This window comes from Triticum aestivum, chromosome 5A (genome assembly GCF_018294505.1).
Source record: "Triticum aestivum cultivar Chinese Spring chromosome 5A, IWGSC CS RefSeq v2.1, whole genome shotgun sequence".
NCBI lineage: Eukaryota > Viridiplantae > Streptophyta > Magnoliopsida > Poales > Poaceae > Triticum > Triticum aestivum.
Genome location: NC_057806.1, coordinates 635,591,795 through 635,603,428, shown reverse-complemented (window position 1 = coordinate 635,603,428; position 11,634 = coordinate 635,591,795).

The following is an 11,634-nucleotide window of genomic DNA, read 5'->3' as shown; positions in this document are numbered from 1 at the left end:
TCGGGCATTGAGTCTTACTCAACTTCACACCTTGTAACACAGGCAAGAACCCTTTCTTTGCTTGATCCATTTTGAACTTCTTCAAAACTTTGTCAAGGTATGTGCTTTGTGAAAGTCCAATTAAGCGTCTTGATCTATCTCTATAGATCTTAATGCCTAATATGTAAGCAGCTTCACCGAGGTCTTTCATTGAAAAACTTTTATTCAAGTATCCCTTTATGCTATCCAGAAATTCTATATCATTTCCAATTAGTAATATGTCATCCACATATAATATCAGAAATGCTACAGAGCTCCCACTCACTTTCTTGTAAATACAGGCTTCTCCAAAAGTCTGTACAAAACCAAGTGCTTTGATCACACTATCAAAACGTTTATTCCAACTCCGAGAGGCTTGCACCAGTCCATAAATGGATCGCTGGAGCTTGCATACTTTGTTAGCTCCCTTTGGATCGACAAAACCTTCTGGTTGCATCATATACAACTCTTCTTCCAGAAATCCATTCAGGAATGCAGTTTTTACATCCATCTGCCAAATTTCATAATCATAAAATGCGGCAATTGCTAACATGATTCAGACAGACTTAAGCATCGCTACGGGTGAGAAGGTCTCACCGTAGACAATCCCTTGAACTTGTCGAAAACCTTTTGCGACAAGTCGAGCTTTATAGACAGTAATATTACCGTCAGCGTCAGTCTTCTTCTTGAAGATCCATTTATTCTCAATTGCTTGCCGATCATCGGGCAAGTCAACCAAAGTCCATACTTTGTTCTCATCCATGGATCTCATCTCAGATTTCATGGCTTCAAGCCACTTTGCGGAATCTGGGCTCACCATCGCTTCTTCATAGTTCGTAGGTTCATCATGATCTAGCAGCATGATTTCCAGAATAGGATTACCGTACCACTCTGGTGCGGATCTCGCTCTGGTTGATCTACGAGGTTCAGTAGTATCTTGTCCTGAAGTTTCATGATCATCATCATTAGCTTCCTCACTAATTGGTATAGGTGTCGCAGAAACAGTTTTCTGTGATGTACTACTTTCCAATAAGGGAGCAGGTACATTTACCTCGTCAAGTTCTACTTTCCTCCCACTCACTTCTTTCGAGAGAAACTCCTTCTCTAGAAATGATCCATTCTTAGCAACGAATGTCTTGCCTTCGGATCTGTGATAGAAGGTGTACCCAACAGTCTCCTTTGGGTATCCTATGAAGACACATTTCTCCGATTTGGGTTCGAGCTTATCAGGTTGAAGCTTTTTCACATAAGCATCGCAGCCCCAAACTTTAAGAAACGACAACTTTGGTTTCTTGCCAAACCATAGTTCATAAGGCGTCGTCTCAACGGATTTTGATGGTGCCCTATTTAACGTGAATGCGGCCGTCTCTAAAGCATAACCCCAAAACGATAGCGGTAAATCAGTAAAAGACATCATAGATCACACCATATCTAGTAAAGTACGATCACGACGTTCGGAAACACCATTACGCTGTGGTGTTCTAGGTGGCGTGAGTTGCGAAACTATTCCACAATTTTTCAAATGTACACCAAACTCGTAACTCAAATATTCTCCTCCATGATCAGATCGTAGAAACTTTATTTTCTTGTTACGATGATTTTCAACTTCACTCTGAAATTCTTTGAACTTTTCAAATGTTTCAGACTTATGTTTCATTAAGTAGATATACCCATATCTGCTTAAATCATCTATGAAGGTGAGAAAATAACGATATCCGCCACGAGCCTCAATATTCATCGGACCACATACATATGTATGTATGATTTCCAACAAATCTGTTGCTCTCTCCATAGTACCGGAGAACGGTGTTTTAGTCATCTTGCCCATGAGGCACGGTTCGCAAGTACCAAGTGATTCATAATCAAGTGTTTCCAAAAGTCCATCAGTATGGAGTTTCTTCATGCGCTTTATACCGATATGACCTAAACGGCAGTGCCACAAATAAGTTGCACTGTCATTATCAACTCTGCATCTTTTGGCTTCAACATTATGAATATGTGTGTTACTACTACCGAGATTCATCAAAAATAGACCACTTCTCAAAGGTGCATGACCATAAAAGATATTACTCATATAAATAGAACAACCATTATTCTCTGATTTAAATGAATAACCGTCTCGCATCAAACAAGATCCAGATATAATGTTCATGCTCAACGCTGGCACCAAATAACAATTATTTAGGTCTAATATTAATCCCGAAGGTAGATGTAGAGGTAGCGTGCCAACCACGATCACATCGACTTTGGAACCGTTTCCCACGCGCATCGTCACCTCGTCCTTCGCCAGGGTTCGCTTAATCCGTAGTCCCTGTTTCGAGTTTCAAATATTAGCAACAGAACCAGTATCAAATACCCAGGTGCTACTGCGAGCTCTAGTAAGGTACACATCAATAACATGTATATCACATATACCTTTGTTCACCTTGCCATCCTTCTTATCCGCCAAATACTTGGGGCAGTTCCGCTTCCAGTGACCAGTCTGCTTGCAGTAGAAGCACTCAGTTTCAGGCTTAGGTCCAGACTTGGGTTTCTTCTCTTGAGTAGCAACTTGCTTGCCGTTCTTTTTGAAGTTCCCCTTCTCTTCCCTTTGCCCTTTTTCTTGAAACTAGTGGTCTTGTTAACCATCAACACTTGATGCTCCTTCTTGATTTCTACCTCCGCAGCTTTCAGCATTGCGAAGAGCTCGGGAATAGTCTTGTTCATCCCTTGCATATTATAGTTCATCACGAAGCTCTTGTAGCTTGGTGGCAGTGATTGGAGAATTCTGTCAATGACGCAATCATCTGGAAGATTAACTCCCATCTGAATCAAGTGATTATTATACCCAGACATTTTGAGTATATGCTCACTGACAGAACTGTTCTCCTCCATCTTGCAGCTATAGAACTTATTGGAGACTTCATATCTCTCAATCCGGGCATTTGCTTGAAATATTAACTTCAACTCCTGGAACATCTCATATGCTCCATGACGTTCAAAACGTCGTTGAAGTCCCGATTCTAAGCTGTAAAGCATGGCACACTGAACTATCGAGTAGTCATCAGCTTTGCTCTGCCAGACATTCATAACATCTGGTGTTGCTCCAGCAGCAGGCCTGGCACCCAGCGGTGCTTCCAGGACGTAATTCTTCTGAGCAGCAATGAGGATAATCCTCAAGTTACGGACCCAGTCCGTGTAATTGCTACCATCATCTTTCAACTTTGCTTTCTCAAGGAACGCATTAAAATTCAACGGAACAACAGCACGAGCCATCTATCTACGATCAACATAAACAAGCAAGATACTATCAGGTACTAAGTTCATGATAAGTTTAAGTTCAATTAATCAAATTACTTAAGAACTCCCACTTAGATAGACATCCCTCTAATCTTCTAAGTGATCACGTGATCCAAATCAACTAAACCATAACCGATCATCACGTGAGATGGAGTAGTTTTCAATGGTGAACATCGTTATGTTGATCATATCTACTATATGATTCATGCTCGTCCTTTCGGTCTCTGTGTTCCGAGGCCATATCTGCATATGCTAGGCTCGTCAAGTTTAACCTGAGTATTCTGCGTGTGCAAAACTGGCTTGCACCCGTTGTAGATGGACGCAGAGCTTATCACACCCGATCATCACGTGGTGTCTGGGCACGACGAACTTTGGCAACGGTGCATACTCAGGGAGAACACTTCTTGATAATTTAGTGAGAGATCATCTTATAATGCTACCGTCAATCAAAACAAGATAAGATGCATAAAAGGATAAACATCACATGCAATCAATATAAGTGATATGATATGGCCATCATCATCTTGTGCTTGTGATCTCCATCTCCGGAGCACCGTCATGATCACCATCGTCACCAGCGCGACACCTTGATCTCCATCGTAGCATCGTTGTCGTCTCGCCAATCTTATGCTTCCACGACCATTGCTACCACTTAGTGATAAAGTAAAGCATTACATCGCGATTGCATTGCATACAATAAAGCGACAACCATATGGCTCCTGCCAGTTGCCGATAACTCGGTTACAAAACATGATCATCTCATACAATAAAATTCATCATCATGCCTTGACCATATCACATCACAACATGCCCTGCAAAAACAAGTTAGACGTCTTCTACTTTGTTGTTGCAAGTTTTACGTGGCTACTACGGGCTTAAGCAAGAACCAATCTCACCTACGCATCAAAACCACAATGATAGTTTGTCAAATAGACTCCGTTTTAACCTTCGCAAGGACCGGGCGTAGCCACACTTGGTTCAACTAAAGTTGGAGAGACTGTCGCCCGCAAGCCACCTATGTGCAAAGCACGTCGGGAGAATCGGTCTCGCGTAAGCGTACGCGTAATGTCGGTCCGGGTCGTCTCGTCCAACAATACCACCGAACCAAAGTATGACATGCTGGTAGGCAGTATGACTTATATCGCCCACAACTCACTTGTGTTCTACTCGTGCATATAACATCAAACCATAAAACCTAGGCTCGGATGCCACTGTTGGGGAACGCAGTAATTTCAAAAATTTTCCTACGCACACGCAAGATCATGGTGATGCATATCAACGAGAGGGGAGAGTGTTGTCTACGTACCTACGCACACTTACTGTGGAAGCGTTGACGCAACGTAGAGGAAGTAGTCATATGTCTTCCCGATCTGACCGATCCAAGCACCGTTACTCCGGCACCTCCGAGTTCTTAGCACACGTACAGCTCGATGACGATCCCCGGGCTCTGATCCAGCAAAGCATCAAGGAGGAGTTCCTTCAGCACGACGGCGTGGTGATGATCTTGATGTTCTACCGTCACAGGGCTTCGCCTAAGCACTGCTACAATATAATCGAGGTGGAATATGGTGGCAGGGGGTACCGCACACGGCTAAGGAACGATCTCAATGATCAACTTGTGTGTCCTAGGGTGCCCACTGCCTCCGTATATAAAGGAGCCAAGGGGGAGGGGGCGGCTGGCCAAGGAGGGCGCGCCAAGGGAGTCCTACTCCCTCTGGGAGTAGGATTCCCCCAATCCTAGTTGGAATAGGATTCCTCGAGGGGGGGAAAGAGAGAGAGGGGGCCGACCACCTCTCCTTGTCCTAATAGGACTAGGGGAGGGGGAAGGCGCGCGGCCACCTTGGGCTACCCCTTTCTCCTTTCCACTAAAGCCCACTAAGGCCCATATAGTTCCTGGGGGGTTCCGGTAACCTCCCGGTACTCCGGTAAAATCCCGATTTCACCCGGAACACTTCCGATATCCAAACATAGGCTTCCAATATATCAATCTTTATGTCTCGACCATTTCGAGACTCCTCGTCATGTCCATGATCACATCCGGGACTCCGAACAATCTTCGGTACATCAAAATGCATAAACTCATAATAACTGTCATCGTAACGTTAAGCGTGTGGACCCTACGGTTCGAGAACAATGTAGACATGACCGAGACACGTCTCCGGTCAATAACCAATAGCGGGACCTGGATGCCCATATTGGCTCCTACATATTCTACGAAGATCTTTATCGGTCAGACCGCATAACAACATACGTTGTTCCCTTTGTCATCGATATGTTACTTGCCTGAGATTCGATCGTCGGTATCCAATACCTAGTTCAATCTCACTACTGGCAAGTCTCTTTACTCGTTCCGTAATACATCATCTCGCAACTAACTCATTGGCTGCAATGCTTGCAAGGCTTATGTGATGTGCATTACCGAGAGGGCCCAGAGATACCTCTCCGACAATCGGAGTGACAAATCCTAATCTCGAAATACGCCAACCCAACATCTACCTTTGGAGACACCTGTAGAGCTCCTTTATAATCACCCAGTTACGTTGTGACGTTTGGTAGCACACAAAGTGTTCCTCCGGTAAACGGGAGTTGCATAATCTCATAGTCATAGGAACATGTATAAGTCATGAAGAAAGCAATAGCAACATACTAAATGATCGGGTGCTAAGCTAATGAAATGGGTCATGTCAATCAGATCATTCATCTAATGATGTGACCTCGTTAATCAAATAACAACACCTTGTTCATGGTTAGGAAACATAACCATCTTTGATTAACGAGCTAGTCAAGTAGAGGCATACTAGTGACACTAAGTTTGTCTATGTATCCACACATGTATTATGTTTCCGGTTAATACAATTCTAGCATGAATAATAAACATTTATCATGATATAAGGAAATAAATAATAACTTTATTATTGCCTCTAGGGCATATTTCCTTCAGCTAGGTCTGCTCACCGGTCGCCTACGCAACATGCAGGAGTTCCCGGGGCGATGGCCCAAGACCCCTGGGGGGATAGGTTTAGTCCGGCGTGCTTGACCTCTCTATTAAGCCTAGGTCGGGTTGCGGCATACTGTTTGGCCGAGGCCGAGCATGACCCAGGAAAGTGTGTCCGACCAGAGTTAATTGAGCATGGTGAGTAAGTTGGTGCACCCCTACAGGGAAGAAAACATCTATCGATAGCCTATCCTACGGTAACGGGCACTTGGAGTTGTATCTCGATCGATACAACTAGAACTGGATACTTGAGATGAGACATGGATATGAGAAATGGATAGTATGGCTCTGGGATTGCTTTCTCGCAGAGAGCCGAGAAAGGATCTCTGACCGAGGTTGATAACACTACTACTACTTTACATTATGTTGATCTGTACTCTTCTATATGTTGCAAGATGCTTGAAGATGCTTGAAGATGCTAGTCTTCGATAGGCTAGGCTTTTCCCTTCTCTTCTGGCATTCTGCAGTTTAGTCCACAGATACAACCCATTCGTTTGATACAGATGCATACTTAGTTTAGATCTGATGTAAGTCTTACGAGTACTTTGGATGAGTACTCATGGTTGCTTTGCTACCTCTTTCCCCCCATACCCGATTGTTGCGACCAGATGACGGATCCCAGGAGCCAGAAGACACCACTGATGATTACTATTACCCCGAGGGTGCCTACTACAACGTGACGACCGCTGACGACTTGGAGTAGTTATGAGGCTCTCAGGCAGGAGGCCTTGCCTGTTCGATCGTTGTTGCTTTTGTGCTAGCCTTCTTAAGGCAGACTTGTTTAACTTATGTCTGTACTCAGATATTGTTGCTTCCACTGACTCTTGTGTATTCAAGCTTATGTATTCGAGCCCTCGAGGCCCCTGACTTGTAATATAAAGCTTGTATTATTTTAATTTGTGTCTAGAGTTGTGTTGTGATATCTTCTCGTGAGTCCTTGATCTTGATCGTACACATTTGCGTGTATGATTAGTGTATGATTGAATCGAGGGCGTCACAAGTTGGTATCAGAGCCGACTGCCTGTAGGTAGCCCCCTTTCCAAACTCCTTGGCCGAAGTTGAGTCTAGTCATTGCAAAACTTTTAACTAACATGGTCGTGCGACTTACGGGCCCACGTCGCCATATGGGTGGTATTAGGATCTTTTATTCCTCGTCTATACTCTGGGACTCTGATCTCTCTTCTATTCAGGTTAAATCAATTTTGCTAAATCTAACATTAGGATCTCGTGACCACTTTCACCCGGAGAGCACCTTATTACCGATGATCGTCTGCTGCACCAGAAGTTTCCGAGGTTACTCTACGATGTTCTCCCGAGACACTCGTACCCACTGCCTTTGCAAATTCCCTACCACTGTTATATCCCTATTGATAACTACTTACACCTGCCATTCTTACATTCAATCCCATTGATCTTGTTATTACAAGATGCCCTGAACTGCTCTTCGTTGTTCCGAGAATCCCCTGAGCTTACTGCCTTGCAGTTCCTTGTCACCTGAATACCCCTACGGATAACTTTGTGCACCTATCGAGTATCCGCTCATCCTCAGTTGATTCATGTACTTCACAAAAGTCTTCGTAACACCATTCGTTCTTGTGAAAAATCCTCAACAACCTATTGTTCTTGAATTTCTTGCTTGCTTGCATTATGGTTAATACCATAAGTCTAGTAATCTTATTGTCATCCTTTGTCTTTATCATTTTGAGTCTGTTGATACAATATGTCGCGAATGCTCGCAATCCTCAATCAGATCCTAGAATTCATCCTTCCGGCTCAGACGTCATTTTAACATGTACTGGATCTCGACCAATCAAATCGTCATCGATTGTACGCCTAAGGCTATTTACCTATCCATCCCTAATTAGAGCATTGCTTCTGATCCCTTGTCTTGGAATTCATAATTCCTTTGCAACTGAGCTTTGAGTTAGTCAGTTGTTTCTATAATCTGATCTCCTTGCATTCTTTCTTCCTCTGGTTGAGTAATGATGCTCACATCTGATCCCTTGTGGACCATCAGACCCCTTTTTCAGATTTTATCCGACAACGTCCTTCATATTCAATAAGCTTGTGAGCCTTTCCTCGGATACATAATGCTTTTGGTAAATTGTATCCTATCCTTTCTCAAGCATGTACTACCGATCTTGTGTTATTTATTATTTAAATTAATGATATATGTTCCTAAGATGCCCCGATGGGTTGAACCCATGCCTTCCCTAATCTGTGTGAACTCGAAAGTTATGCGGGTTTTACTCTACTGGCTTTTCGTCAGATAAAATTTCAATACTACAACTTCATCAAGAGCGAGAAATAAAATGAAAGGTTATGCATTGTAGAAGTGGGAGTCGACCCTGAACCTTTGTGTTCATGCCCACGGACACGATGTGGAACTTATCATGAAAGCTTCTTGCAAGGATATTTAATAATTTGAATAATTCTTCCGGTATCGTAAATTGGATCCCTTGCAGTTATGGTCCCGACCATATTTCCTCCTTGATCCCATTTACTGGGTAAGTTAAAATTACTTATCCTGTGCAAATCATTTCCCCCGTCCAACCTCTAGTCCGATTTACCTTCTGGCATTACACCTAGTACTTGATACTGGGAAGCTTTATACCCCATCACATCATTCCTAGCCTGATCGGCTATAATTTTATCATGTCGACTTTTTAACTGTGCTACCTGGTCCTTATGCCCGGAGAAACTTCCGACGATGAGCTAAGCTTACGTCGATCTTCCTCATCTTATCCTTTCGCCTTGAACATCAAGCTTAATTTCGAGTTCGTGTTGTACCCATGGTTCCTATAACCTTTCACTTCATCATTCCTTTGACTGGATGTCATCGCCGATCGATTACATCTTCATGAAATCTCTCGACAAATGTGTCATGATCATCATCAACATTCTGAGCTTTTTCTGGATATCAATTGAGTTCATGATGAGAAATACCATCCTTGCCTCTCGATGGTTTGTGTCAGCACCAACAACATTCTTGTCTTCCCCCAACACAAACTTGTTCATATAATTTTGCAAATACATCCTTTTTGGCATGTCGATGGATTGTGGCTGAGCCCATCGGCCACACCCTCATCTTTTCCTTGCTAAAATTGCATGACTTATTTTCTAAGTTGTTTCCGATGGATCCTTTGTGTATCCAAAGTCTGACCTTTGCTTGAAACCATGTCAATGCTATCTCGAAGCATGTCTGTGGTAATCCGATCTCCAATAAGAGCGTTTGAAGCACGATATTAAATTTTCTTTATCAATTATCCAAACACCATTGTAGGGGTAATGTCATGAAATTTCTTTCCCCTTACCTAAATGGTTTTATACTTCTATCATGTCATGGATATCATGCTCTGCTTGTCCTTGGGAAGGATATACCCCTGAAATATGTGTTTAAACACATTTTCCTTTCCATTGTTCTGTTTAATTTGACAATTACATTTTCCTTTCCATTGTTCTGTTTAATCTGACAATTACATTTTCCTTTCCATTGGTTTGTTTAAACCTTATTGTGATCTATATTATATAAGTAGTAATATTTCCCTGCTTATGTAAACACCTCGTTGTATCACTTTGTCAGTAAGACCCTGTTACTATTGTTGATGACATTCCAGTAGCCACCGATGGACGAGAACTTTGCCTAATGGCCCACCTCATTTAACGAGTAGGATAATGGCTCTCTTCGTCCCTCGCCCTTGGTACCGACGTTTTTGCCAGCATAACTGGCATGCTACCCTCTGACATGCCTTGCTATCATGATCGTGCAAGATGTCATCGCTCCTTATATTTTAACCCACATGGTGGGCCCATAACCCACAGTTCCATAGGATCGGAACCTGACTCTCCTGTATATCCTTTATTCCGAAGTATCATTTGCTCTTGGCTTTGTGTGTTGTCACGAGCCACCACCTGAGAGATGATCTATTACCGATGCTCTGAACCCCCTTCTCACACTCCGTTCAGGTATCGATCGTTTGTCCATTCGCTTGGAACTTCCTATTGTACCTTCATATTTTGCTCTCCATGTTTTCTTAAGTTTCAACTCGAGAGACACTTCTGCCACATTCCCTGAATTGTTCACCAGATAATCAACCCTATAAGGGTCAGTTCTTCTGAAGTTACTCTTTACTTTCGCACTTAAATCTCGGGACGAGATTTCTTGTAGTGGAGGAGATTTGTAACACCCCTAGTGTCATGCTACAGTAATCCATCATGATGATGCTAAGCTACTGAGATTTGCAGTAATAATCATGTTGGGTTAATATCTCATTTCACATTCCTTCTTTGAATTCCATTCAAATTCAAAGTGCAAAATGAAGTTGCTCATAACTTGTTGGAACAATGTTCACCTTTTAGCAAATAATCCAAAACTATTTGCTGTTAAGGAACACAACATCATCATCAACCTTAAATGGGCCTAATGCTTTTAACAGAGACAAAACAGCCTTTTAAAATGCCCTTTTCTTTTTAATAAATCCAAAGGGATTCAAAACATTCCCAACAATTTTGTGGAAGTGCACAGTACTTCTTTGAATTTGTTTTGGCCAGTGGGATATTTTTTGTAAAGTCATTTGTGGCAAAATAAAATGCAAAAGCTGCTGGAAAAAGAAAAACAAAAGAAAAAGAAAAAGTAAAAGAAAAGGAGAAGGGGTGGGAGAGCCCCTGGCCTCCCCTTAGGCTTCGGCCCACCCGAGCCAACTGGCCTAGCTAGGCCGGCCCACTCCCCCCTGTCATCTTCCCGCTCCCCACTGTGCGAGCGACCGCGTGCTCGCATCTCCGGCGGACCACCTCGCCGTCCCCGCCGGCGAGGGGATAAGGGCGACGACGAGGCCTACCCCTCGGGCTGCCCCTGCCACTACACTCGTCCCACTCCTTCTGGATGCTCTGTTTCCCTGGTTGCCCTCTCTCTCTCTTGCGAGATCCCACCCCCACCGAGCGCCATCGCCGCCGTACCTCCGTCAACCCCGCGGCCACCGGCGGCCCCGAGGCCACCGGTCCTGTCCGTCTGCTCCGCCGTCATCGTCCACCTCTCCTGGGGTCCTTCATTGGAGCCGAGGGCCCCTGCAGCTGCCGATCGCCATTGTCCCCTTTTGCCTCTATCTCCGACACTCGCCGGCGACCTCGAGCACCCCTGCTGCTACTAATCCAATCGCCGGCCTCCTTGTGCCGCTCGGTGAGCTCCTCCCTCCCTCCATGCTTCTCCCGTAGCGCGTGGTTCTCCCTAGCTAGCTCGTCGCCGTTACTGTGAGTTTGCCGCCGTAGATCTCCTCACCGTCATGGCCACGCTTGCCGTCGAGCTCAACCGAGCACTGCGTCGTGCCCAGCACGCTCTGAGCAGG